The sequence below is a fragment of the Cervus elaphus genome, chromosome 21 (assembly GCF_910594005.1).
Source record: "Cervus elaphus chromosome 21, mCerEla1.1, whole genome shotgun sequence".
Taxonomy (NCBI): Eukaryota; Metazoa; Chordata; class Mammalia; order Artiodactyla; family Cervidae; genus Cervus; species Cervus elaphus.
Genome location: NC_057835.1, coordinates 16,821,383 through 16,846,417, shown reverse-complemented (window position 1 = coordinate 16,846,417; position 25,035 = coordinate 16,821,383). Strand labels below are relative to the sequence as shown.

General features: G+C 50.9%; 1 long non-coding RNA gene and 1 other non-coding gene across 2 annotated transcripts in view; one reads left to right on the top strand and one right to left on the bottom strand.

Annotated features, from left to right (window-relative positions):
- Window positions 1–25,035, top strand: part of LOC122679662 — a 149,528-nt gene that overhangs the window by 11,659 nt on the left and 112,834 nt on the right. The window lies entirely within an intron of this gene.
- Window positions 1,610–1,682, bottom strand: TRNAG-CCC. Its single transcript has one exon. It is a non-coding gene; the product is annotated as a tRNA-Gly (tRNA).

The window sequence follows — 25,035 nt, the reverse complement described above, 5'->3', positions numbered from 1 at the left end:
TTGGATCCTGAACGTGGAGAGCCAGCCCTGGGTCCATGGACCGTGAACGTGGTTACCCAGGCGCTGCTTCAGGTGAGCCGGGCACTACTGTGTTGTTGCCATTGTTCGGTTGGTCAGTCGTGTCCCACTCTTTGCGACCCCAGGGACTGCAGCACGCCAGGCTTCCCTGTCCATCACCACCCCTGGAGCTTGCTCAAACTCGTGTCGATTGAGTCGGTGATGCCACCCAACCATCTCATCCTCTGTTGCCCCCTTCTCCTCTTGCCCTCAGTGTTTCCCAGCATCAGGGTCTTTTCCCAGTGAGTCTGCTCTTTGCATCAGGTGGCCAAAGTATTGTGTATATAAGTAAATACAATATGTAAGTATATATAAGGGCCCTGCCTGGGACTCCATATTTCTTGTCATCCCTACAATCCCCGCATAGTCTCTGTTTTACAGACGAGAGACTGAGGCCCACCCAGGGAGGTTAAGGAAATCGCCCGAGGGTACAGCCCCAGAACCGAGGCCAGCCCAGCTGTATCTGCGGCCCGTCCTGCTCATCCTGGTCTGGGAAATCGAGTGTGTCTGGTGTGACTGGAGGTCAGGGCTGCAGGGGACGTCCTGGCTCCTTCCAGGCCTCAGATTCCTCTTATCTCAGGCGAAGGCAGAAAGTGCAGCTTTCCTTCCTATAAACTGTTTTAACTGAACCTCTCCGCAGGTCCTGGGTGGTGCTGGTTTCAGGATGGATAAGGAATGGGTGCGGCTCAGTGCGGGATGTTGGCCGATGGGGGTGGGCAGGGCTGCGACCGGCCTTTGGCAGAGACTTGGATTTGAGCGCCCCCAGTGGGGTGAGCCTTGGGCCCTGGGCCATCTCTTTACTGCCTTGAAGGGAGAGTCCGTTTTTCAGTTCTGTGATCCCACAGTTGGAGCATTTGGAGCTGGGACTCAGCTTGCTGTTCAGAAATCTGTACTAAACACATAAGCAGACAGATTAGGAAGAAGGATTGTCTGTCTCACTGAAGGCTGTGATCATAAGAGCTAAATTTTTGAGTACTTCCCAGGCATCTTTACACATGTCAATTGATGAAACCCACTGCAACGAACTGCTCTGAAAGACAGACGTTATTATCACCATTCCCATTTTACAGATGAAAATACCAAGACTTGGGGGAGTTTAGGTAACCTGCTCCAGAGATCCCTCGGCCAGGGAGCAGCCAAGTGGCCGAGTGAACCCAGGGAGAGGCCGTACAGTCATGCAGGCGACACTCTCCTGGCTTATGGAGCTGCACTCGGGGAGGGTCCAGCCGTCCGGAGCTGCCTTTGCCCCACATTACCAGAGAAGCTGGTTTATCCCCATTTTGAGAGATGAGGAAAAAGATGGCTCCGAGTAGTTAAGGAATTTGCCAGTATTCAACAGGTTGTAAATAGCAGTATTAAGATTGAACCCAGGTCCACTGACTCCAAATATAGAGTCACTCTTTTTTTTAAACTAATTTATTTATTTGACTTAGCTGGAGCAAGTGGGATCTTCGATCTTTGTTGCGGCATGTGGGATTTATTTTTTTAGTTGTGGCATGCCGGGTCTTTAGTTGTGGCATGTGAACTCTCAGTTGCAGCATGTGGGATCTAGTTTCCTGACCAGGGATCGAACCTGGGCCCCCTGCATTGGGAGTGCGGAGTCTTAGCCACTGGACCACCAGGGAAGTCCTTTGGGTCCCTCTTACATTGTTTCCTCCCTTTCTTGCTAACTTGGAGGCTCATCTCACGTTTGTCCAGCTGGCCTCTCTGTGAGGTGCCTGTTCTTTGCTGGTTTGGAGCGGGAGGTTTCCCCAGTGGCCTCCATGTCGGTCCCTTGGGGTCAAGCACAGTGTCTGCTTTGCTTCTGCTCCCCCGGCACCTCACAGGCGAGCCAGAGCTCCCTCCGCACGTAGGGTGATCAGAAAACGTGGTCCACTCAGCTGGGCCCAATGTGTGCGCTTTGGTACCTAGAAGCCACACGGTGTTGAGATGAATACCGGGTCGCGTGTGACCGTGGCCACTTCCACCCCTTCGGTGACTGTTTCCACGGGGTCTGGTGGCTTGAGAGAGTGCGTCAGGGCACTGCTGCTTGAGTGGGTCCTGTCTCCCCCGTGGGTGGTCTTTGCTCTGTGCCAGGTGTTAGCAGACTCTGCCCGTTCAGGGGCCTCGCAAAGCTCTGCAGCCCGGAAGCATTTCCCTTCTGCTCGGCCTAACCCACTCCCCGCTGTGCACATTTCCTTCTCTGCCGCGGAAATGGGAACCAGCTGGCCAGGATTCCTTGAAATCACCTCCTCAGCCTCTCCAAGTAGAATAAGCCCCGAAATGGCATAAGCCATTCCCAGGCTTCCTTCTCTTGTCCTTCTCTAATACTTCCTCCCAGGTCCTGCTCCCCAGGCCATTTTAGCCATGTCTCTGCTCTCCTGGGGTCTTCTCCAGAGCCTCCAGCAGCTGCGTCCTCCTGCCTGTCTGTGGGGCCCATCCCCACCAAATCTCTAGTCCTGGGGCAGCTTAGGAGTTGGCTTCTCCTTTGGTCAAAGACAACCGAAGACTCAACCGCAAAGATTAAGAACCCAAGTTAAAAATGAGCGAAGGACTTGGATAGATAGTTCTCCGGAGATTTGCAGATGACCAGCAAGCACAGGAAATGAGAGAAATGCAAAGCAAAGCCTTCTTAATACCTCCTAGGATGGCTTTGATAAACAAGAGCAACAAACAAACGTTGGTGAGGATATGGAGAAATTGGAACCCTTGTGTGTTGCTGGTGTGGATGTAAAATTGCGCAGCCATTGTGGAAGACAGTTAAGTGAAACATAGAGTTACCATATGGCCCAGCAATTCCATTCTTAGGTATTACCCCGGGGAGTTGAAAACATGTGCCCACGCAAAAAACCGCACCCGAATGTTTATAGCAGCACTGTTCACAGCAGAAGGTGGAAGCAACGCAAATGTCCATCAGTGGATGAAATGAATGTATAAATGTGTGTGTGTATACATCTATATATACACGCACACGCACAATGGAATATATATATATATGAATATATAGCCCATTGCCTATCTATATACATGCATATGGACGCACAATTAAATCTAATTCAGCCATAAGGAGAGCTACAACATGGATGAACTTGGAAAACATAATGCTAGGTAAAAGAAGCCAGACACAGAGGGTCATATATTATGTGATTCCAGTTATATGAAATACCCAGAGTAGGTAGATCCATAAAGACAGAATGCAGATGGTGATGACTGGGGGTAGGAGACAATGGGGAATAACTTAGTGGGTGTCAAGTTTTATTTTAGGGCAATGAAAATGTTTTGGAACTAAACGTGATGATTGTATGAGATTGTAAAATGTACTAAACACCCCTGAATTATGTACTTTAAAACAATTAATTTTACTTCATGTGGGTTTCACCTCAGTTCAGACAAACAAACATGGTAGCATTGATGGTCCTCTTAGGTAGTAAAAAGAGGAAATGTGGGACACTCGATTCATGCCAAATCAGGTGTGTCTGACACCGGATTCACTGAGTTCCATAGCGTAGGGTTGGGCCCTTGTATTCCCATTTTCCAGATAAGAAAGTAGAGGCTCGTCTGGGGCACTCCGTTTATAGTGACCCAGACACAAGCGAGCCAGAGCTTGTCTGCCTCTGACCTGCCTCTGACCATTCTTCTATACTCCTTGCCCGCAACACAGAGAGACTTTTGTGTTGCTTTGTTTATTTTAGATACTAAGCTCTGTGGATGACTGTGCTGACCCTGAGGATATCAGTTCTAGGTTCATTTGTGAGATGCCTGCTCTTTTCTTCCCATGGGTCCTTTGAGGTCCAGCCCACTCTGGCCGCTCATCTACAGCGGTCTTTTTCTAATACGGACTCCTCACATGTCCTACAGGGAGGCAAAGATTTGTAGCCGGAGGAGATAGAAGATGGGGCTTTGAGTCGTGGTTCTGCTTTGTGATCAGGGTTGTGTCTCTCAGACTCTCAGGACCTCTGTTTCCCTGAACATGCAATGGGAGATCGTAAGAACACCCACCTCATCCTTCCTGGGTCATCCGTGCAGGGTAAGTGCTCTGAGCATGGAAAACATCATATGGACGCGAGTGATGGGAATGGTCACTCTGGGTCAAGTTCAAGCTTCTTGCACATTCAGCCGAGGACAGACGTAAACTCCAAACTGTAGCACCGTTGGCTGCAGCATGGCTGGCACTCGGCAGGGATTTGTTGCACGAACAATTCAATGAATGAGCCGCATAGGCAGTCAGGGATCTCAACTGTAGGCTTGGTCCAGGAGTTAGATTTGAGATTTGTCCTTTGTCTGTGCTCTGAAAGCACCGTAGGTCGTCAGGAAATAGTTGTGAGCTGGTCTGTCTGTACAGGCGTGCCTCGTTCCATTGCACTTTGTTGGTGTTGCGTCGTTTACAAATAGAAGGTCTGAGGCAACCTGCGTCGAGCAAGTCTGTTGGTGCCATTTTTCCAACAGCATTTTCTCACTTTGTGTCTTTATGTCACGTTTTGGTAGTTCTTGAAATATTTCAAACTTTCTCATTGCTATTGTATTTGTTACGATGATCTGTGATCTTTGGTGGTTAGTGTTGTAATCGCTTGGTTTTATATTTTTAAATTAAGGTATGTACATTGGAAATAATGCTATTGGATGCTTAATAGGCAGGCTACATTCACCACGGTGTAAACATAACTTTTTAAAAAGGTTTCTTTAAATTTATTTTTCAATTAGAGGATGATTGCTTTACAATGTTGATTTAGTTTCCGGTGTTCAATGGCGTGAATCACCTCTAAGTATACACGTGTCCCCTTCCTCTGGCGTCTCGCTCTCACCCCCATCCCCCCACCAGGTCATCACAGAGCAGTGAGCTGAGCTCCCCGCGCCACACCGCGGCGTCCTACCAGCTATCTGTTTTACACACGGTACTGGATATTTGTCAATGCTAATCTCGAGGTTTGTACCACCCTCTCCTTCCCCACCAGTGTCCACAAGTTCGGTCTCTACATCTGCATCTCTGTTGCTGCCCTGTGGATAGGTTCATCAGGGCTGGTTTTCTAGGTTCCATAAATATGCCCTAATACACAGGATAACTTTTATGTGCACTGAGAAACCAAAAAAATTCACGGGACCCACTTTGTTGCCATGCCACTTTATTTCCGTGATCTGGAACCAAAACTGCACTATCTCTGAGGTGTGATGGAGGTGGACAGTTTCCTCTGGTCCCTGGATCTGGGCCGCTTTTCCTTTCATAGCGGGAGTTATTACAGGGAGATAGGTTGGAGGAAGATCGGAGGACTCTGCTCCTATCCCCTCTCACCCCGAAGAAGGCAGAAGCAGGACTGCCGTTCCTGGTGGGCCGTTGTTAGCCTGTCACCTCGGGCTGATGTTGTAACGGCGGTGGGAGACCTGCATTTCTTCTGCCCAGATTCTATCAATTCTATCAGGCTTTTAGGAGCAGGAAGCTTGACTTGGTGGAGGCAGTGGCGGTGTCTCTCCACGCACAAGTCAGGGGAGCGTGAGGGTCACCCCGGCTTCGCCAGCAGGATGGCTGGCTGTCTCTCCTTGCTGACTGAGGCTGCCCAGGGGCCCTGGGTGTTCCTGTGGATTTGCTCAGCCTTGGCCACCTGACCTCGGCAAGGTCGCATGTGGTGTTGGAGTCTTAGTATTCATGTCTGCCACTTGAGGAGTGGGCGTGAGGCTTGGAACATCTGTCAGGTCCCTTTTGGCCCCAGAGTTCATGATGCTCTCAGGCCTCAGTGGGTGCGTCCTGTGGCCCTCTTCTCTGTCTTACCCTTTGTTGCCTGTACCCCCATCCTTCCCTCTGCTTATCCTTCCACCCACCCCCTTTTACTCAGCAGCCCCTCTGGACCTGGCCTTATGCCAAGTCCTGAAGATGCAGAGATTCAAACAGGCTCCCTGGCCTGACACGCTCACAGTCACGGTGGGACAGAAATATTTGAAGAAAAGAGGACCGTCAAATGGAGTGAGCACTGTGGTCCAGAAAGGGGAGACTGGTAGCCACAAAGGAGGCCTGCAGCCACTCCTTAAAGATCCTTGATCAGGGACTTGGGCCGCCTCCTGCGGCAGCTCCTGGACGGGCTTGTCTTGCTGGGGGGGGGGTGGGGGGCGCAATGTCGATGATGACCTCAAGTGGCCCCTTTCGGCCACAGGAATCTTTGATGTGGAATGCTCAGTTGCCGCCTTTGCTGGAGAAGAGGGAGAGAAAGAAAGAAGGGAGAAAGAGGGGCAGGCCGGCCCTCCTGCGCATTTCTATTCGTGGGACCAGACCTCCGTTTCCTGGGGCTGTGGGCTGTGTGTGTGGGAGGCGTGGTGGCCTGACTGGCCCCAGGGGCGGCCGTCTGTCCCTGGGGACAGCACCTGCCCCACGCAGCGGTGACGGCTAGCCCAGACAGGCCTCCTCTCTGGGCCCTGTGTCAGCACCCCTGTGGCCAAGGGCAGAGGGGAGCCTGAGTTTCCAACAGCCCGGCTGCCCCGCAGAGTGCTTCTCAGGATGCAGCAATTTTGAGGGTGACGCTGGCATTTGCCCCTCAACCCGATCCCCCACAAGGGAGGTTGTGGACAAGGCAGCTTTTCTAATAAGCAGCCTCTGCTTGCCCAGTAGGAGATGAAAGACTGTGTGTGAGAGTGGGTAATTTGGGGTTTTCCTGATGAAAGCAGCTGACATTTGTTCAGCCCTCTGCACGCTGCAGCCCTTTCCTTTCATCTCTGCTATCAAAGCCCAGCTCGTATTGGCCCGCATCCGGGGCGGGCAGTGCCACCGGAATTGAGTTGGGCAGAGACAATACTTTGCCAACAAAAGTCCGTCTAGTCAAGGCTATGGTTTTTCCAGTGGTCATGTATGGATGTGAGAGTTGGACTGTGAAGAAAGTTGAGCGCCGGAGAATTGATGCTTTTGAACTGTGGTGTTGGAGAAGACTCTTGAGAGTCCCTTGGACTGCAAAGAGATCCAACCAGTCCATCCTAAAGGAGATCAGTCCTGGGTGTTCATTGGAGGGACTGATGTTGAAGCTGAAATTCCAGTACTTTGGCCACCTGATGCGAAGAGCTGACTCATTTGAAAAGACCCTGATTCTGGGAAAGATTGAAGGTGGGAGGAGAAGGGGACGACGGAGGATGAGATGGTTGGATGGCATCACCGACTGGATGGACATGAGTTTGAGTAAACTCCAGGAGTTGGTGATGGACAGGGAGGCCTGATGTGCTGTAGTCCATGGGGTTGGGAAGAGTCAGACATGACTGAGCGACTGAACTGAACTGAATGGTAAAATATAAAAGAAACAGTAAAGTGACCCTTGTGATGGATGGTTTAGTGGCGGCCTCGCGGCAAGTTCTGACTCTCCTGGTTGGAGGTGGGGGGGTGGTTCCCCATCGGTAGCAGGTTGTGTATGACCGTCCCCAGTGGGGCCCTTTGAAAAGAGCGTGCCTTTTGGAGTTGGGTAGGACTGGCTGGATTTGAATGCTGGATTCTCTGCTTACTCGCAGAGTGAAGGTAGGAAGTTTACCCTCTCTGATCTGTGTCAGAAGGAATAATATGATCACCGACTCTAGTGGTCTTCACAGCTCATGCTGTGTACCATCTGAAGCCCAGGAGACTCTCAGAAGTGTTCATTAGCTTCCACCCTAATTGATGAACTTGACACATGCTATAGGCATTAGATGACTGGATCTGGGACATGCATTATTCTCTGCCTTGTCCATACACTGCCTGCCATGTAGTCAGGCCTCTGTGAGTGAATGGCAGATGGCTCCATGAAGAAAGGAATCTTTGCTTATGCCACCCATACACCTGTTCTGGCTTTGCAGGGTGTGGAGCGGGGAAAAAAGGAGGGAGAGAGAGAGAGCGAGCGAGGGAGCATGTGTGTGTGTGTGTATAAACCAACCAAGAGTTAGGCCATGTAACTCAAGTCTCTGAAATACGCTAGGTCATATGACCTTACACGTGTGTGTGTGTGTGTGTGTGTGTGTGTATAAACCAACCAAGAGTTAGGCCATGTAACTCAAGTCTCTGAAATACGCTAGGTCATATGACCTTACACGTGTGTGTGTGTGTGTGTGTGTGTGTGTGTATAAACCAACCAAGAGTTAGGCCATGTAACTCAAGTCTCTGAAATACGCTAGGTCATATGACCTTACCCGTGTGTGTGTGTGTGTGTGTATAAACCAACCAAGAGTTAGGCCATGTAACTCAAGTCTCTGAAACACGCTAGGTCATATGACCTTACCCATGAGTATTCCTGATCTAGGGAGCAAAAGCTGAAGATGATGCATTCACAGAAACCCTGCTGCACTCCCATCTAACCACTTCTGAGATAAGTTGAATCCCTGGTTGTAGCAGCCTGGCTTCCCACCTCTCCCATCAGCCCTTGAATACCTCCCCCGATGGAGTGATCACTGCCCCTGAAAGATGGTGTTGACAGTCCAGCTGGTTCTCCCTCTCCCGAGGCTTGTGAGCCCTTCCCAAAGGCTAGCTTTTTGGGTTCAGTTCCTTGGGGCCCTCCAGTGCAACAGGCCCCCTCTCACAGAGAATTTTCTAGTTGATGAAGGCCGATGCCGCGTCCTTTCGGGGTCTTCTCCATTGGGTTGACCGCCTACTGAGCTGGGTGGCGTGGCTCATGCGGTGTGGCTTATGTCCCTTGACCTTGTATCTCTGGCTCCCCAGCCCTTGAGCACTGTTTAAGGCCGAAGCTAAGTGACGCATCACCCACACCCAGCTCACAGGATGTGCTGGGGGCGCCCGTTCAGCCGGCCGAGGAGCTGAAGGTCCCCGAGCTGCTCTTTGGTGCTGATGATTTCAAGATATACAGAGAGAGCTGACTTCTTCTACCACACGGAAGGGAATCAGGTGGCAAAGTCTCTTCCCCTTCTTAACTCTCTGGTCTGGAAGGAAAGTGACTTATTTAGTGACACTAAGTCAGTCTGTCTGGGTTTCAAGGAGGTGGCCCTTGAAGACTGAGCGTTCCTCCTTCCTTTTGTGACCTTGTCTGCGGGTGGCCTTCCGCTGACTCCTCAAGCTCAGTTGGAGACTGTGGCCCAGGGCAGTGGAAAGGACGTGAAACTGAGAGTCTGGGGACTAGGCACCTTGTCTCTGCTCCTCCTGGAAGAGTCTCTGTGCAAGGTTTTCATTGTCTAAAAGGCCTCACCTGTTCAAGCTGTGGACGGTCAGCCTTTCCGAGCCCAGCAGTGTGGGTGCCCTGGAGGGGTCGCTGAGAAGGTCAGAAAGTGGAAAGAAAGCCCCAAGGCCTCACCTATAAGCTCCCCATTCCGCTTTCAGGTTTCTCTCCTCTTTCTCTTGTACTGCCTGCGTGCCAGCAGTTGGGGGGCAGTGGGTCTCTGATTCTCAGGCCATATGCTAGGCGCTTCCGCCGGCTGGGAGCACTCTCTGGCCAGTCTCTCTAGACAGGGTTGGATCCAAACCCCTTGGCCTGCCACATCTGCCCTTAACTCCAAACCCAGCCTTCTCTCTTGCCCCCCTCTTCCCGCTAGCAGTTCCCGTTCCAGCCACACCGAAATTGAGGGGTCCCCCCTATCTGTGTTCCTGCAGACAGATTGCACAGGGAAGCAGAAGTCATCATAACACAAAACTATGCACTCACAAACTCCCTGCTCACGTCCAGCCCACCCACATCTGAAGATAATCAGTCATTTACTGATTGCCAGACGTTGTAAACATCTGTCAGTCCAGGGCGAGGATAGCAGAAACCCTTAAGTGACCTCCGTTTGGCTTCCTCGCTGCCCATTCCCTCTGCACTGCAAACCAAGCAAGGCTCCAGGCCCACTGAAGCCTCACAAGTCCAGTTTTCCCAATTCAGAGTTTTGTCCTGCCCTCCCAGCTTTGTGACCCTGGGCAAGTTAAATAACCTCTCTGCGCTTGTATGCTTTGTCTGTAAAATCAGACTGATACTAGTTCCTACCTGCCAGGGTGACTATGGCATTAAATGAGTTAATACATGTGAAGGCTTAGGACAGCGTTTCTTGGAGCAGGGTAAACACCCATTAAATGTTAGCTATTGAAACTGGTATGCCCGCAAAGCTTTTTACTGCCCCTTGACTCATGTACTGGCCAAAAGCAAGTTGTGTTGGTAATTACGTATTATATAAACCAATGAGAACGGAGCTGTTGCATGAAAAACGAGGTTGAGCACTTTGGGAGGCACGGATAACGTTGATTTGCTAAAAACATGTCACCAAATCATTGAGAGACAGAACAGCTGTAAAAAAAAATAGGAAGAAAAAATGGTAAAACTCGAAGGAAGCTGTATTCCATATGTTTGGCTGATGACTCAACTTTTGCACTGCTTTAAAGAAAGGGAAATCAGAAATTGTACAATCATGAGGATGTGTTTCGCAAGAAAGACCATCTGCATCTTTGGTCCATGGGCCAAAGAAAGAAGCTGTTTTTTGACTGGCTCATTAATGTGCAGCTATAGTAAAATATCTACGTGTCAGTCCTATTTATGGTTGCCCACTTGTTCAGTGGCATGGTGCTGGGAGAAACAGGTGACAGGACTTGTTCTGTCCAAGGGAGGCCCACGACCAGTAATTGCACCTCTTGCCCAAACTGCAGGGTTTCCCCATGCAGACAGAGGTGCTTTGGGCAGACCGCTTGAATTACCTGCACTTGCCCTGAGCCTCCTCTGAGCCAGGCACTGATCCAGAGTCAGATAACACCAGAGGTGACCATGGGGAGTAGCCAACAAAGTGGACACAAGTCCCTCCCCTCCTGGGACCTCACAGTGTGTGGGGGTGGGGGGAACTGTAGGCGGAAGTAAAGGGTAAGTATCAGGTACTTGCTCCAGCTGCTTGCTCTAAACCAGGGGTTCCCAACCTCCAGGATCTCATGCCTGATGATCTGAAGTGGAGCTAAGGTAATAATAATAGAAATAAAGGGCACAGTAAATGTAATGCACCTGAATCATCCCGAAAACATCCCCCCTCCCCACCTCCCCAGTTTTCCCGCAGAGAACTCTCTTCCACGAAACCCATCCTTGGTGCCAAAAAGGTTGGAGACTCCTGCTCTCAGGGGAAGAGAAGCAGGAAGAGACTTGAGTCCTGCTCTGGGGAAGTTCTCGGGGACCCGGGCAGAATCAGGCCAGCTAACTGTGGAGAAGAGATTAGAAAATGATGGTGACCCTCTAGGTAAATTACAAGAAAGTGATGGAAAAATCCAAAAACTTAAAGAGGTCTTAGGAACATGAGTGAAGTCCTGAAAGGTCTTTTGCAAATGATCCTTTTAATCATGAGGAGTGAAGAAGTCTGTGTTTTGTGAAAAAACTTGCTACAACAGGCTCAGTGTAAGATTCATTCATTCTTTTTTTTTAAAATGGAAATGTAGTCGATTTGATTCATTGTTTTGGGGGACCTAACACTCAGAGCAAACTTTCAAATGACAGCTTCAGGTTTAAGTATAAGACTCATTTTATGTTTAGAACTCGTTATCAGTGATATACACTTACAATATGTAAAAGATAAATGCTTAATTTATGGATATAGAATATTTTGTATTTATAACTGTTTCCTTTTTCAAGATAGCCTCCTAAATAGGCTGTAAGACAGGTGACAGGAGTGGCCCAGGATCACAGTCAGAGGTAGAGACGGGAATCCGAAGCAGATGGTGGCAGTTTGCGTTTTCAAGATAAAGTTCCTCCCTCCCCACGAAACACACATGCCCTAAATATCTGGCTCTTATTTTTGGTGGCTTCACTTCAAGTGGCTTTTTTCTGGGCCCTCTTCTCCATGAAGTCTCAGCTCCCCAAGTCTTTGCTTTTCCCACTTCCCTGCTCCATCTGCACCTCTCAGCTTCCTTCTTCCCCTGTAGTCTGTTCATCAGAGGTCCCCCAGTGAGCTGGCTCACGTGCAGGGGAGAAGCTCTGTACGCCCGTGTCCCCCTGGCTCAGCTCTGCCACCAGAGGGACAGGGTGGCGGGCTGGCCCTCCTTCTGCCTTGACTGCCGGACAGACCTGGGGAAAACAGGATGGGTGGGGATCCCCAGAATGAATGGCCAAGGCGGGTTAAAGGTTCTGGTGGAGCCTTTCCCCAGCCTAACAGGCAATGTGATCTCCGCGTATCAGCCGCTCTCCCGAATGTCCAGGCCCCAGAGGGCCGAGGGGTCCCGGAGCTGGGGAACGTTCATGGCTGCCTTCCCACCCTGCAATTTCCCGGCAACGCTGAGAGCGCCTGACGTGTGTTTTGGGCAGTGTTTGGTACTCCACAGGGAACATTTCCTCCCTCTGTCTGGTTTGTGCTCATATGCTGATTAGCCATTGCAGAAGGCTGGGACAGTGACCGGAATCGCCAGAGGTCACAGCCAGGTGAGGGCTGAGCCAGGAATCGGAAGCAGGTGGTGGTGGTCGCCCTCCTCAACACAGCAATGATGCCTTAAAGCAGCGGTTCCCAACCTTTTTGGCACCAGGGACCAGTTTCATGGAAGACAGTTTTTTCCATGGCCTGGGGCGGGGGGTGGGAGAGATGGTTTGGGGATGATTCAAGTGCATTACATTTATTGTGCACTTTATTTCTATTATTATTCATCAGTTTCATCTCAGATCATCAGGCATTAGACCCCGAAAGTTGGGGATCCCTGCCATAAAGGATCATTTTATTAAAGCTCAGGAGTAACTCTGGGAAGCAGGTGGGGCTTTCCCGCATCTTTTGCAGTGGGGATAACTGAGATGCATCAGGTTGAAGCAGATGTGAGGCCTGGGAGTTGTATCCGAACATTCACCCTTGTTGTCTGGTGTTCAGGTTGGGGCTGCCTGACATCAGGTATCAGACAAGCACAAGGGGGATGACCTCGGGGAGGCCTCAGAAGGCGTTCCTGGTCTTTATGTGCACCTTGCCGTTCTGGCCTGGAGCCCCCCACCCTTTCTGTGTGGTGGGGTCTATGGAAGGCAGACCGTGACCCTGCAGCACCCTTCTTTCACTGAAACTGCTTTATCCCAGTAAGAGCCATGTGCCCTGTGGCTTTTGGAGGAAAGGACTATTTTGTCTTATTCGGCGGGCGCTGGGGACGAGGAGACTAAACACTGGAGACCCCTCCCAACCTGCGGGCGCGCTTTGAGGAGGAGGCAGGGGCGGCCGGCTGGGCTGGAAGGTGAGGCTGGACTCCTGGTAAGTGTCAGGCTCCCCGGCGCAGGGCTTCCCTGGGTTGTATAATCAGCTGTCACTTCAGCATTTCCCCGCACCGTGCTTCGCAAGTACAGATCGAACATTAAACAAACAGTGACTGCTTTATAAATATTTAACTCCCACTGTTTAGGAATTGCCTGGGGCAGGAGACAAAATAAGAGTTCCTGGCGGGCTGCTGCGTGGCCCCTCTTTAGTGGCTTTGGATTGTGAAGATCAGGGTGTTTTGGAGGTGGAAGGGCAACTGTATTCTGGAAGCCTTTTGTCCAAAGGCTTTCCAATGGTGGTGTCGTCTCTCTTTTTTGGGTGGGAGGATATGGTTTGGGGACTGTTCAGGCCTAGCACGCTGTATTCCAGCTAACATTTCTTTCTTTCCTTTTTAATATTTACTTATTTATTCAGCTGTGTCAGCTCTTAATTGTGGCCTTAGTTGCGGCATGTGGGATCTAGTTCCCTGACCAGGGATTGAACCTGGGCCCCCTGCATTGAGAAGTCCCCCAACTAACATTTCTGTCCAGCGAATGGAACCCATCATTGGTGGTGTTGTCATTCCTTCCTATGACAGCAGAACTTTTTTTTTTAAGTAACAGCTTTAATGACATACCCCACAAGTCACCCATTAAAAGTGTACAGTAAGAGGTTTTAGCGTACTAGTGGAACTGTGATACTATCACTGCAGTCCATTTTAGAATATTTTATCACCCCCAAAGATTGTCTTCATTAGCAGTCACCCCCTAAGCCTCCCCCACCTCCAGTCCTAGGAAACCACCAATCTGCCTTCCGCTTCTGTGGATTTGTCTATTCTGACATCTCATACACACGGACACATACTAGCTTGTTTCCTTTAGCACAGTGTTTCCAAGATTCATCCTTGGAAGTTGTAGCATCTATCAATGCTTAATTCTTTTTCATGGCTGAATAATATTCCATTGTATGGGGAGGGATCTTTTGTTTATTCTCATCTGTTGCTGGATGTGTGGAGACAACAGAACTCTTCAGCTGAAAAAAATCAGGAGGCTGATTGAGAACCATCCAACGATGGCAAAACTCATGCACGAATGAGACTCTCCACCTCATTTCCAAATCTTTCCAGCCTTCTGGGAAAAGCTTAGGAGGTAGTTGTTAAGCCTGAGGTGGAGGTTACAATCTGTACAGCTGACAAGCCACTCAGCTTTTATTTAGCTCTAGCTGTATGCCAGACATACAGGCATAAACCCATCTGGTAATTCGTTAGAAATATCTGATCATAGAATCTCTTGCACAGATCTATACGCTTATCATAGACCATCCTGCTAGGTTTTTTTAGGTGGGAGAGTTAAGTCTGTGTTCTTGGCCTATTGTCTTTGATTTCACATGCTGGCCCTCCCTGGGAGGGAGAAGCAGAGAAGAGAGATGACCTCCAACCGGCCTTGGTGTCTCACGCCCTGCAGACGCACGTCTCCGTCTGGCCATCGTCCCCCGGGGCTGTGCTCACTCTCGGTGTCTGTCACTTTCCCAGATGTTTCCACGCTCACTTGGGGGGCAGATTCAGCCCCCACCCAGGCTCTGGCTTAGGCAGCCCGACTCTGCAGGAAATGTTAAAAAAACGGGACCTGTTGTCCTTCCTGGTCATCTCCCAGTCATTTAATTGTGACTAATGGTAATAGATGCTGTTGATGTCCCACCCGGGCCCCCTTTACGGGACCGGCACACTCACCCCCCAGCTGTCCAAGTTCACTGTCTGGCGTCCGCTTCTCTGGAGATCTGCTGCCTCATCCAGGAAGTTGCTCACCCCCCACCACCCCCAGTCTCTGCTGACTCAGGGGTACAAAAGGCCAGCCCCCCTGCTTCGAAGTGGCAGTGAGCCCTGTGGTCCCATTTACTACCAGAGCTGCCGGTGAGCTCAGGCTGAGGCTGGAGTCCAGGCCACCCCCAGCCTGCGGGTCCTGCAGCCCTCGCTTCCTTTCTCGCGAGTACATTCCCCAGCGAGCTCGCACAAAGGAATCCTCATCTCTGTTCCTGGGGAGTGCAGCCTGAGACCTGACCTCGGAACAGAGTCCCTTCCAGAGTCGCTTCTGATGACGTTTGGTCTTGGAGATTCTCTGCCCAAGCTTCCTGGCTTGGCTCCCTGAGTGTTTGGTTTTGTTGGTTCGGGTTTCAAAGTCTTTTCAGGCTAATCGGACCCTCGGAAAGGTCTGCACTGAATCACAGTCCTGGCATGTTTTCCCTCCTTCCTCCCCTCCCTCTGTATTTCCTTTCTTTCTCTTCTTCCTTTCATTCCCCATGAGCATCCTTTCCTGTGTCCACAATGACCTCAGCAGAAAGGAAAAAAAAAAAAACTTGAGAAGGCATGTGGATAGCTCATTAGCCTTGGTACCCAATGGCCCTGGGTCTGGTGTAAGCCCTGCCTCCCTGTAACCAGGCAGTCAGTAGTGGACACTCCTCTAATCCTCGGTAATCTCTATTTCTCAGCATTGTCATGAGGATCAGGATGACCCAGGGGGGTGGCACAGTGCAGTGACTGGCAGAGTCTGAGTTCAGCTTGGAGGATTAGGAAAGTGTCCCAAAGGACTCCTGGATGCCCTAATACTGGATGCCCTGGATACTCCGGGCTTCACCCTTGGCAACCAGTTGTTATCTGTCTATTCAGGCTCTTGCTCACATTGTGCTTTCTTCCTGGGCCCCTTTTCCTTTTTTCTCTGAGCCCCATTGAAGGCAACATTCAAGTGCCACCTCCTCCCTGAAGCCCTCAGGTACCTGGCGTGTGGAATCAATACGTTCCAGCAAAGCACTACCTGACTTCCTGAACAAAGGGTTTGTGTGGAGGATAATGACGAAATAGGAGAGTGTGTTCTGGAGTCAGACAGGTAGGCATTGGAATTCTGACCCTGTCTGTCACTAGCTGGGTGACTTGGGGCTGGTCGGCTGTACCCACCACCCACTCAGACCCTGTGCACATTATAGATGCTGTGTCAGCAGTGATTTCTCCATACCTGTCACCTCCGAATCAGCCTGCAGTTGGTGGGACGAGTAAGCGAAGAACAAGCAGTGTGTTAGTCGTCCACTCGTGTCTGACTCTTTGCAACCCTATGGACTGTAGCCCGCCAGGCTCCTCTGTCCATGGGATTCTCCAGGCAAGAATACTGGAGTGGGTTACCATTTCCTTCTGCAGGGGATCTTCCCGACCCAGGGATTAAACTCGGGTCTCCTGTATTGCAGACGGATTCTTTACTGCCTTAGCAAGCAGTGAGGTTAAGTAAATGCAGAGCTGTGTGAGCTTAACACCAAGCTAGGGGTTAAACATTTTCAAAAGGTTTTGTATGTCAGTGGTGGGTGAGATGGTCCCTCTGGTCACCTTATAAGGGGGCCTAGGGGGGTTGTCTCCTGCTACCTGTGCTCCATCTTTTCCTCCAACACTCAGGCCCAGAGAGCTGAGCTAAGAGGGGGACAAAAAGGACCATGATGTCCCTGGAAATTGGAAACGAGGCTAGATTCTGAGATGTGGTCATTGCTTTCAGAGGTCGGCCATGGAGGAGTTCATTGTCTTAACCACCAGCCCCCAAGGTTGTCCCCATGAAACAGGAGGGCGGTGAGTCACTTCTCATCTCCCCTCTCTCTCTGACCCCACCTCTGTCTTGGGCGCCCCTCGCCTCCCTTTGAAAGGAACCCAGTGCTGCTCACAGCCCACTGCGGTGGCTGCGGAGAGGGGCCGAGAATAAGCTCGTGTTGGCGGCAGCCCTCCAAATACAGCAGGGCTGGGTTGACCTTTAAATAGACGGGCTCTGGGCCACTCAGTTCCTGGAAGTTTGAAGAAAGTCAGCCTTTCAAGTGATGAGACTTCCAACCTCAGGAAAGGTCCCTGTGTTTGCGAAAGCCATAATTGACTGTTGCTTTTGCACTTCATTATATGTGGCCGTGCAGCCGCTGGGAGTCAGCATGCCAGGGCGAGGAGGGGAAAATCCTCAAGTATTTTAATATCCCCCTTCTTAGAAGCAAGATAAACATACGTATTGTACTTTGCAACAGAGGCGGGGCCTCGGAAAGGGAGCGAACTGGCACTGTCTGAAAGATCTTTTTAAGCCGAACTCTGAGGTTTCTCTTTTTTTTCTCTTTCTTTTTTATCTGTAAGCAAAGCTGGCATGCGTGAATGATGCCAGCATCTCCTCGGCTGTATGGAAACCATCGTTTCTCTCCAGACTGCAGACTGTCCATTCCTTCCTGAGTCATAGATGACCCTTCACTGTTTTCCCCCTGACTGGTGAAAAATGATGGGGTGAAGGTTGTCGTCAGGATCACAGTCAACTTAGAGGATTTACTTTCATCCAGTAAATCTTCCTTCCAACTCTTACTTTGCAATTATGCAAAAAAAAAAAAAAAAAAGTTAATGAAGATACAGACCATGAATTAATCAGGGAAAATATCTGATAAACCTAAGTAGAGGGACATTGTTGCTCAGTTGCTCAGTCATGTCCAACTCTTTGCGACCCTGTGGACTACAGCACGCCAGGCTTCCCTGACCTTCACCATCTCCTGGAGTTTACTCAAATGCATGTCCATTGAGTCAGTGATGCCATCCATGTGGGGGACATGCTTCAAACTAAAGAAATGCCTTATCTGTCAAGTATCAAGGTCATGAGAGTTAGGGAAAGACAGGAAGAGTTCCAGATTGAAGGAGACTGAAGAGGTGTGACAACTGGATGTGACACTTGATTGGAGACAGTTGGTGACGTTTGAGTCGGGTATGAGAACTGGATGTTAGCTATGTATCAGTGTCAGCTTCCCAATTTTGCTGGGGAAACGTGGTGCTGGGGAGAATGTCCTGGCTTCAGGAAATAAACATGGTTCTGGGGTGATGGGGTGTCAGACAGTCACTTGCTCCCTGTGTAAAGAAAAAGGATTTGCACTCTACTCCCAACCTTTCTCTCCGTTTGTGGTTATTTATGTTGGCTGCACAGGCACTTTGTCTAGTTGCCGTGAGCGGGAGCTACCCTAGTTGCAGTGCACGGGCTTCTCACTGCGGCGCCGTCTTGTTTCAGAGCACGGGCTTCAGTAGTTTCGGCCCGTAGGCTGTCTTTGTGGCACGCGAGCTTAGTTGCCCCGCTCCACGTGGACTCTTTCTGAACCAGGGACTGAGCCCATGTCCCCTGCCTTGGCAGACGGATTCTTCGCCACTGGACCACCAGGGAAGTCCTGTGACTGTTTGTAAGAATACTGGTTATTACGTGTGCTGGTGGATTCTGACTAGACGTACTGTGATCATTTCACAATATTTGCACCTAGCGAATCACTGTTTGAAGCTGATATAATTTTGACTAATATATGTCATTTATGTCTCAATAAAAAAGAAACTCTAAACAAAATAATAGCAATAATAATAATAATTTAACCAACCAGCAGAGGAGGAAAAAAATCCCTTTAGTGGACAATGAAGCAAATCTGGATTTGAATTCTGAACCTTTAAGCTTAACTTAAACTCCATGTGCCTCAATTTCCTCATCTTTCAAAATAAAGGGTGTGTGTGTGTGTGTGTGTGTGTGTGTGCTCATGTGTGTGTGAGATAGTATGTCCCTGACGGGGTGGTGGTGAGTAGGAAATGACACAGTGAATGTGCACAAATGGCATCGTGGGTCTCTCCATTCTCCAGGACGTGTATCGTGTATGTACTGAAAAGTGGGTGGATTTACAGGCTCCCTGGAGAACTGACTCCCTTTGGGCACCTTCTGCCCACCTCAGTCATGGCATCATGATCATGCCCAACTGCCAGTTGATTTGGAGTGAATTTTAAGATTTTGTTAAATGCGCCTCTCATCGTCCGATGTCTCCAGGAAGAACTTAGTGTTTATTTCTGTGCCTCCCTCCTCTGCTGGCTGCTTCAGAAAGGTCCTTGACCATTTTCTTTTCCAAAGTGCCCAGCGGAAATGACCCTTCTCCTTCTCCATGTGCAGCCCCTAGTCCCTGTCCAGTCTGCACAGACCCTAAGACCCTTCATTTTACTTTGTATTTTGTTATCTGTCCTCAGAGGTGGGGGCTGCATGACCTTTATCGCTGGGACCCCACTCGGAACATCATCAGAAGCTTGTTTTGTGCGATGAATCACTCTGAGCACGGAGTGCGTTTGATCCCAGTTCAACCTCAGCAGCCCTGGGATTCAGGTGCAAGGATTTCCCTGCTCCAGGCGACTGAGGCACAGAGCAGTTGAGCAACTTGTCCAAATCACATCGCTGGCAGATGGTGGAGGAGGAGACTGGCAGCCTGGGCCCCTGAGCCCAGACTTACCCACCGGGTCTGCATGGGCACTCGGCGGATGAGCTGTCGGAACGAGGCTGCTGAGACTGAGTCAGTTTCACTCCTAGCACTGAGCCAAGCAGGACTCCGGTCCAGACCTCTCTCCACCACCCTAATAAAGCCAGTGTTTACACGGGGTAGAGGTGCTCATCAAATGCTTTTGCCAATCCCCAAATACGGCCATGGCCAGAATGCAAGGCGGTGGGGGGTTGCCTGTTATGTAAGGCCCTCGGCTGGTCCCCAGACAATGCCACTTCCTCGCTTGGCGATGTGTAACTGCCTAACAACGGGTTACTCATTTCCTCTGGAAAAATTGGCAGGGCCACTGTGCCCCGTTTCCTCCTCCTGCCACATCCCGGGGCTTCCTCTGTTGAACGGGCCCCAGATCCCTGAGAACACCCCCACAGAGGGCCTGCGCTGTGGATGGGAGGGGGTGTGAGGAGCAGAGCCTGCATCATTGCTAGGGTCGGTGTGTACTCACAGCCCACCTCCCGAAATTCCAGTGTTGGTGGCAAGTGGGAGTCCAGCCACTCGGGTGCAGAGACTTCAGGGTGCAGGGCGGGGGTTCGGGGGAGCAGCTCGCCAGGTGTCAGCTCCTCCCATCCCTGACAGGTGTGCACTGAATCGAGACCCCTCCTCCTTCTCTGCCCCTCTCCTGGCCCAGGGATGGAGGAAGGGATGGCAGAGGAGCAGTTCAGGATGGATTTTCTCAGGTGGTCATGAACACTGGGGCTTCCTGTGTAGCTCAGTCGGTAAAGAATCTGCTTGCACTGCGGGAGACCTGGGTCCGATCTCTGGGTTGGGACGATCTCCTGGAGACGGAAATGGCAACCCACTCCAGTATTCTTGCCTGGAGAATCCCACGGGCAGAGGAAATTGGTGGGCTACAGTCCGTGGGGTCACAGGAGTCGAACATGACTTAGCTCTGTCTTTCTTTCACGAACAGTGTAGGGCATGTAAAAACACTTTTGTTGTGTGAGTTTTCTTTCCATCCCGTTTGCAGAACTTCAAAGGTGAGTCCTGAAGGCCGTCAGCCCTGTTCACTTCTCTCCTAGCAGTGGCTTCACCAAACTCCCGCAGAAGTGGTGGAGTCCTAGCCTTCTGCAGGCAGGTCAGTGGATTCCTATTAACTCCGTGGGGTCACTTTCCCTGGTGAGTACGGAGTACAGCTTTGCTAGCTGCATCTTTGGCACTTCTTCCATCATCAGTTAAAAACAACCACATACACACAATTCTGTCTTGATAGGAATGTGCATACATGCACATATATGCCACACACACACATGCACTCGAACGCATGTATATATGTTTGTTTACCCCCCATGTGTGCGAGGGTATTGTGCTAAGTTATCGCCATACTTAATTTTACTCTGGTGTTGGAGAAGACTCTTGAGAGTCCCTTGTCCATCCTAGAGGAAATCAGTCCTGAATACTCATTGGAAGGACTGATGCTGAAACTGAAACTCCAGTACTTTGGCCACCTGATGCGAAGAACTGACTCATCGGAAAAGACCCTGATGCTGGGAAAAATTGAAGGCAGGAGGAGAAGGGGACGGTAGAGGATGACATGGTTGGATGGCATCACCGACTCAATGGACATATGGACATGAGTTTGAGTAAGCTCTGGGAGTTGGTGATGGACAGGGAGGCCTGGCGTGCTGCAGTACATGGGGTCACAAAGAGTTGGACACGACTGAGTGACTGAACTGAACTGAAGTGAATTTTTCTTTGTGTTGACCAACTGTAAAGTTTGTCAGGAATTAAGGATGTATTTATGATACCAACCAGGACCTTAGCTAAAAGTTCTTTTCCTGGGTTATTTTACCTTTTCATCAGCCTTGGAGGTGATACTTATTCTTCCCATGTGACAGACGGGACTTGAGATCCATTCTGTGACTCAGTGTCACTGATTTTTCTTAAGTGCCTCTTGTGTGCTGGGCACATGTAGGTCCTGGGCGTAGAAAGAGGACTCAGCCCTGCGCCCTGCTTTCCCAGGAGAGACGCCAGCTCTGTGACCACTGTCTCATGCAGGGAGCTCTCCAACAGGGCTGGGGGCTCTGTGTGTGGGGTTGAGTGGGACACGGGAGACAAATGAGGAGCTGATGCTGTCAGGCTAAGAGGTCTTCCTGGGCTTGGTAGGGGGCCAACCCTTGTGACCCCTGCCCAGCATGTGGTCACCTTGAGCCTGCTGGGGCTCTCTTTTCACTTGCTTTCTGCTTCCTCTGGGTGTGACCATGCTTCCTAAAGCCAAGTAAGAGACAGGCAGGGCTGGGTGCGACTGCTGCCTCCTCCGCTCTCTGGACGAGTGACTCAGCCCCCCTCGTCTGGCCCCTCCAAGTCCGGGCCGAGCTCAGGCTCTGTTGGCCACAGTGCCTTGGAGCTGCTGTTTTCCTCAGGTCAGCATTTGAAGTCAGCAGGCTCAGGTTCCTCCGCTCCAGAGTATGACGTGCATTTCATGGCATTTTGACGGGTCTCCTTTGCTCAGTCTTGGCTATCTGCTGAATGCAACTGGGAATGCGTCCTTCACGTTTGCCAAAGGATGGAGCAGCCTTCATCTCACGGAGGCATTTCCCTGGGTGGCAGTGAAGAATATGAAAGTGAGTTAAGTTGCTCAGTCGTGTCTGACTCTGTGATCCCATGGGCCATAGCCCGCCAGGTTCCTCTGTCCATGGAATTCTCTAGGCAAGAATACTGGAGTGGGCTGCCATTCCTTTCTTCAGGAGGTCTTCCCCACCCAGGGATCAAACCTAGGTTTCCTGCATTGCAGGCAGATTCTTTACCAACTGGGTAGCTTTTAGGGGCCAGGATCTTGTTTATTCAATTACTTAACAGAAATTTATTGGAGACTTGCTTTTCCCAGGTACCCATCTTGGCAAAGTGCAGTAAATAAGACAGCCCCATCTTCATCTGCATCAAGCCACCAGGCTGGTGGGGACATGGGGGGTGGGGTGCCCTGGGCCACTAAACCCCTTGCCTCTGTGCCTCCTCCTCTCCAGGAAGGTCTGAACTCTGGATGGATCCTGACTGCCTCCTTCCTGCAGCCCAGCCTCCCTTATCTCTGCAGTGTGTCTGCAGGTCCCCTTCATAGTTTTCAAAGAGGGCTAGGACTTCATTCTTCAGGGTATATAGATCCACCTCAAGGTGCCGGGGAGGTTTGAGAAGTTCCTTCCAGATGTTTCCTTGTCAGCAGTTTATCAGAGAACCTGGCGCTGGGGTGGGATTGCTCGTTGTTTAGGCATTCTCCACTTTGGTTGCCTTGGGTTTGGGTGGGGTTGGGTAAAAATAACATTGGATAGTATTGGGTTTTGTTTTATCTTCATTGATGCACCCAGATGCTCAAATATGCAATCCATCCACATCTTCCTGAATTGTCTCTTCTTTTTTGGCCTCTCTTCTCTTGGGAAGGAAGAAAATGGCATAATCAGTGTGCTAACTGGCTCCCCAGGCATTGGGTGTCTTTGAGTGTCTGTGGGCTGCTATTCCTTTCTGAGGGGGCCTCCCAGGTGGCGCAGTGGTAATGAATCCATCCGCCTGGCGATGAAGGAGATGCAGGAGGTGCTGGTTCGATCCTTGGGTGGGGACGATCCCCTAGAGTAAGAAATGGCAACTGACTCCAGTATTCTTGCCTGGAAAATTCCATGAGCAGAGGAGCTTGGCGGGCTGCAGACCATGGGGTTGCAAAGAGTCGCACACGACTGAGCATGCACGCACAATTCCCTTCTGAAGTTTAGCTCATTTGCCTTTTTCGAGAGGTCAGCTCAGTCTGCCTGCCTGTCCGTCTGTCTGTCTGTGTTATGTCTGTCTCTCTCTCCCCTCTCCTGCACGCTCACCAAACAGCCGCCATTTTTAGCGTCTGCCGGGTGCTGTGGGTGTCTTCATTCATCAGCAGTGAGGCAGCCAGGGTGCGGCGCAGGTGCTGTGATGATCTCCTGTTTCAGAGGAGGAGGGGCTGCTCCAAAGAGAGGTGGAGGGTCTTGTCCGAGGTCTCTCGGCGTCGGAGTCTCCCTTAACCCAGGGGTCTGGTGCACAGGGCAGGGGACGGTCACGTGGGCACAGCCCAGCAGTATGCACTTTGGGCGCATGACCGGGACAGGTTTCTGAACCTCGGAGAACCTCAGTGTTCTTCCCTGTAAATTGGGAGAGTATAGCACTTTCCCCAGAGAGTCACTGTGAGCATCCACTGAGGTCAGGTCGTCCATAGAGAGCACCGGACCGTGCCCAGCAGGCGGTGTGTGCTCTGACAATTTCAGCTCTTGCAATCACGCTGGTTCAGGTGAATTTGACAGGAGCTGTGACGACTGCCTGGCACCAGATAATTCTGAAAGGTGTCGGTGGGAACAGTGGACCCAGGAAGCAGGGTTTTATCTAGGGAGGCCAGATGGCTAATGGAAGGTAGAGGGGTTAGGGGTCCGAGGGAGCAGCAGTCTTGGAATGAGCACGGGGAAGACACGGCCCTCTCCAGCAGGACTGAAGCCCTGCCTGGCCCAGGCGGGAGCTCTCCTCTGTGGCTTGGAGCTCCCCACCCTGCCAGCAGCTTTCGTTCTGCTTTGATGGTCTTCCTCAGAAAGGAGGAAGGCTGGGCCACTGGGGTTGGCCTCTGATTCCTATGGCTGCCCTGATGCTAGCCGCGCTCTGAATTTGGTGTGCCATTGCTTCAGCGCCTTGTCCCGGCCTTTGGCATAGGCCAGGTCCCCCGGCTGTGGTCTGGGTGGCATCACTGCCCTCCTCCATGGGTATCCAGCCTCAAAACTACACAAGGGAGTGAGGTGAGCGCTGTTGGCCTGCCTGCAGTCTGCAGGGCAAGGCTGCCTCCTCTCTAGCTTCTGGGTGACTGGGTGGCTTGAGGCCTTTCCAGGAGGACCTCACCCAGAAGGGAGCCAGAGCAGGTCTTCTTACCACAGCCTTGCCTGGGAACATACCCTTCTTTGTGACCTGGCTTAGCTCCCACCCCTGCAGGCCATCTGCCCCACCAAAGAGCCTCTTCCTCCTTAAATACCTTGGTTACCTTTGCTTGGATGCTCCAGAAGAACAGGGCCAGCTAAGCCTTGCCCTGTGTGCATGCATACACGCCCCTCGGGCAGGTTTTGCACAAAAAATTAATTTGGAGATGACCACTGTCATCCTACTCCCCATCCCCACCTTCAAGTCCAGACTGAAGTCGCTGACCTGTGTGGGCCTGGCGTCAGCGTCACTGGCCAGGTGGTAACCTTCAGTTACCTGGTTAGTCACTTTGTTACAGGCACCTTGTTACCACTCCTCTTCTCCAAGTAAACCGTGAGCGCAGTGACAGCAGGGACAAGGCACTGACATGTCTCAAGGGCAGATCTTGAGACGCTCAGCCACATCATCTCATGTAATCTTTCTGAGCATCAGACCAGGTTGTTGTTAAGTGGGGTTCCAACCTTGAAGGTCAGAGAAGTAAGACACTTCTGGTGTTACTCATTGGGAAAGTGACAGAGCTGGGGTTTGAACCCAGGCATTTCTGTCACCCCAAACCATGACCTTTCCCACGTCCTGTCTGGTTCCTAGCCCATTTGGAGATGGATGATAAAGAACCCCAGTCTCTGTTGGTTCTTCCATTCTTGGCTCTTGTCCTGCATCTTCCACTCTTTCACTCTAGGC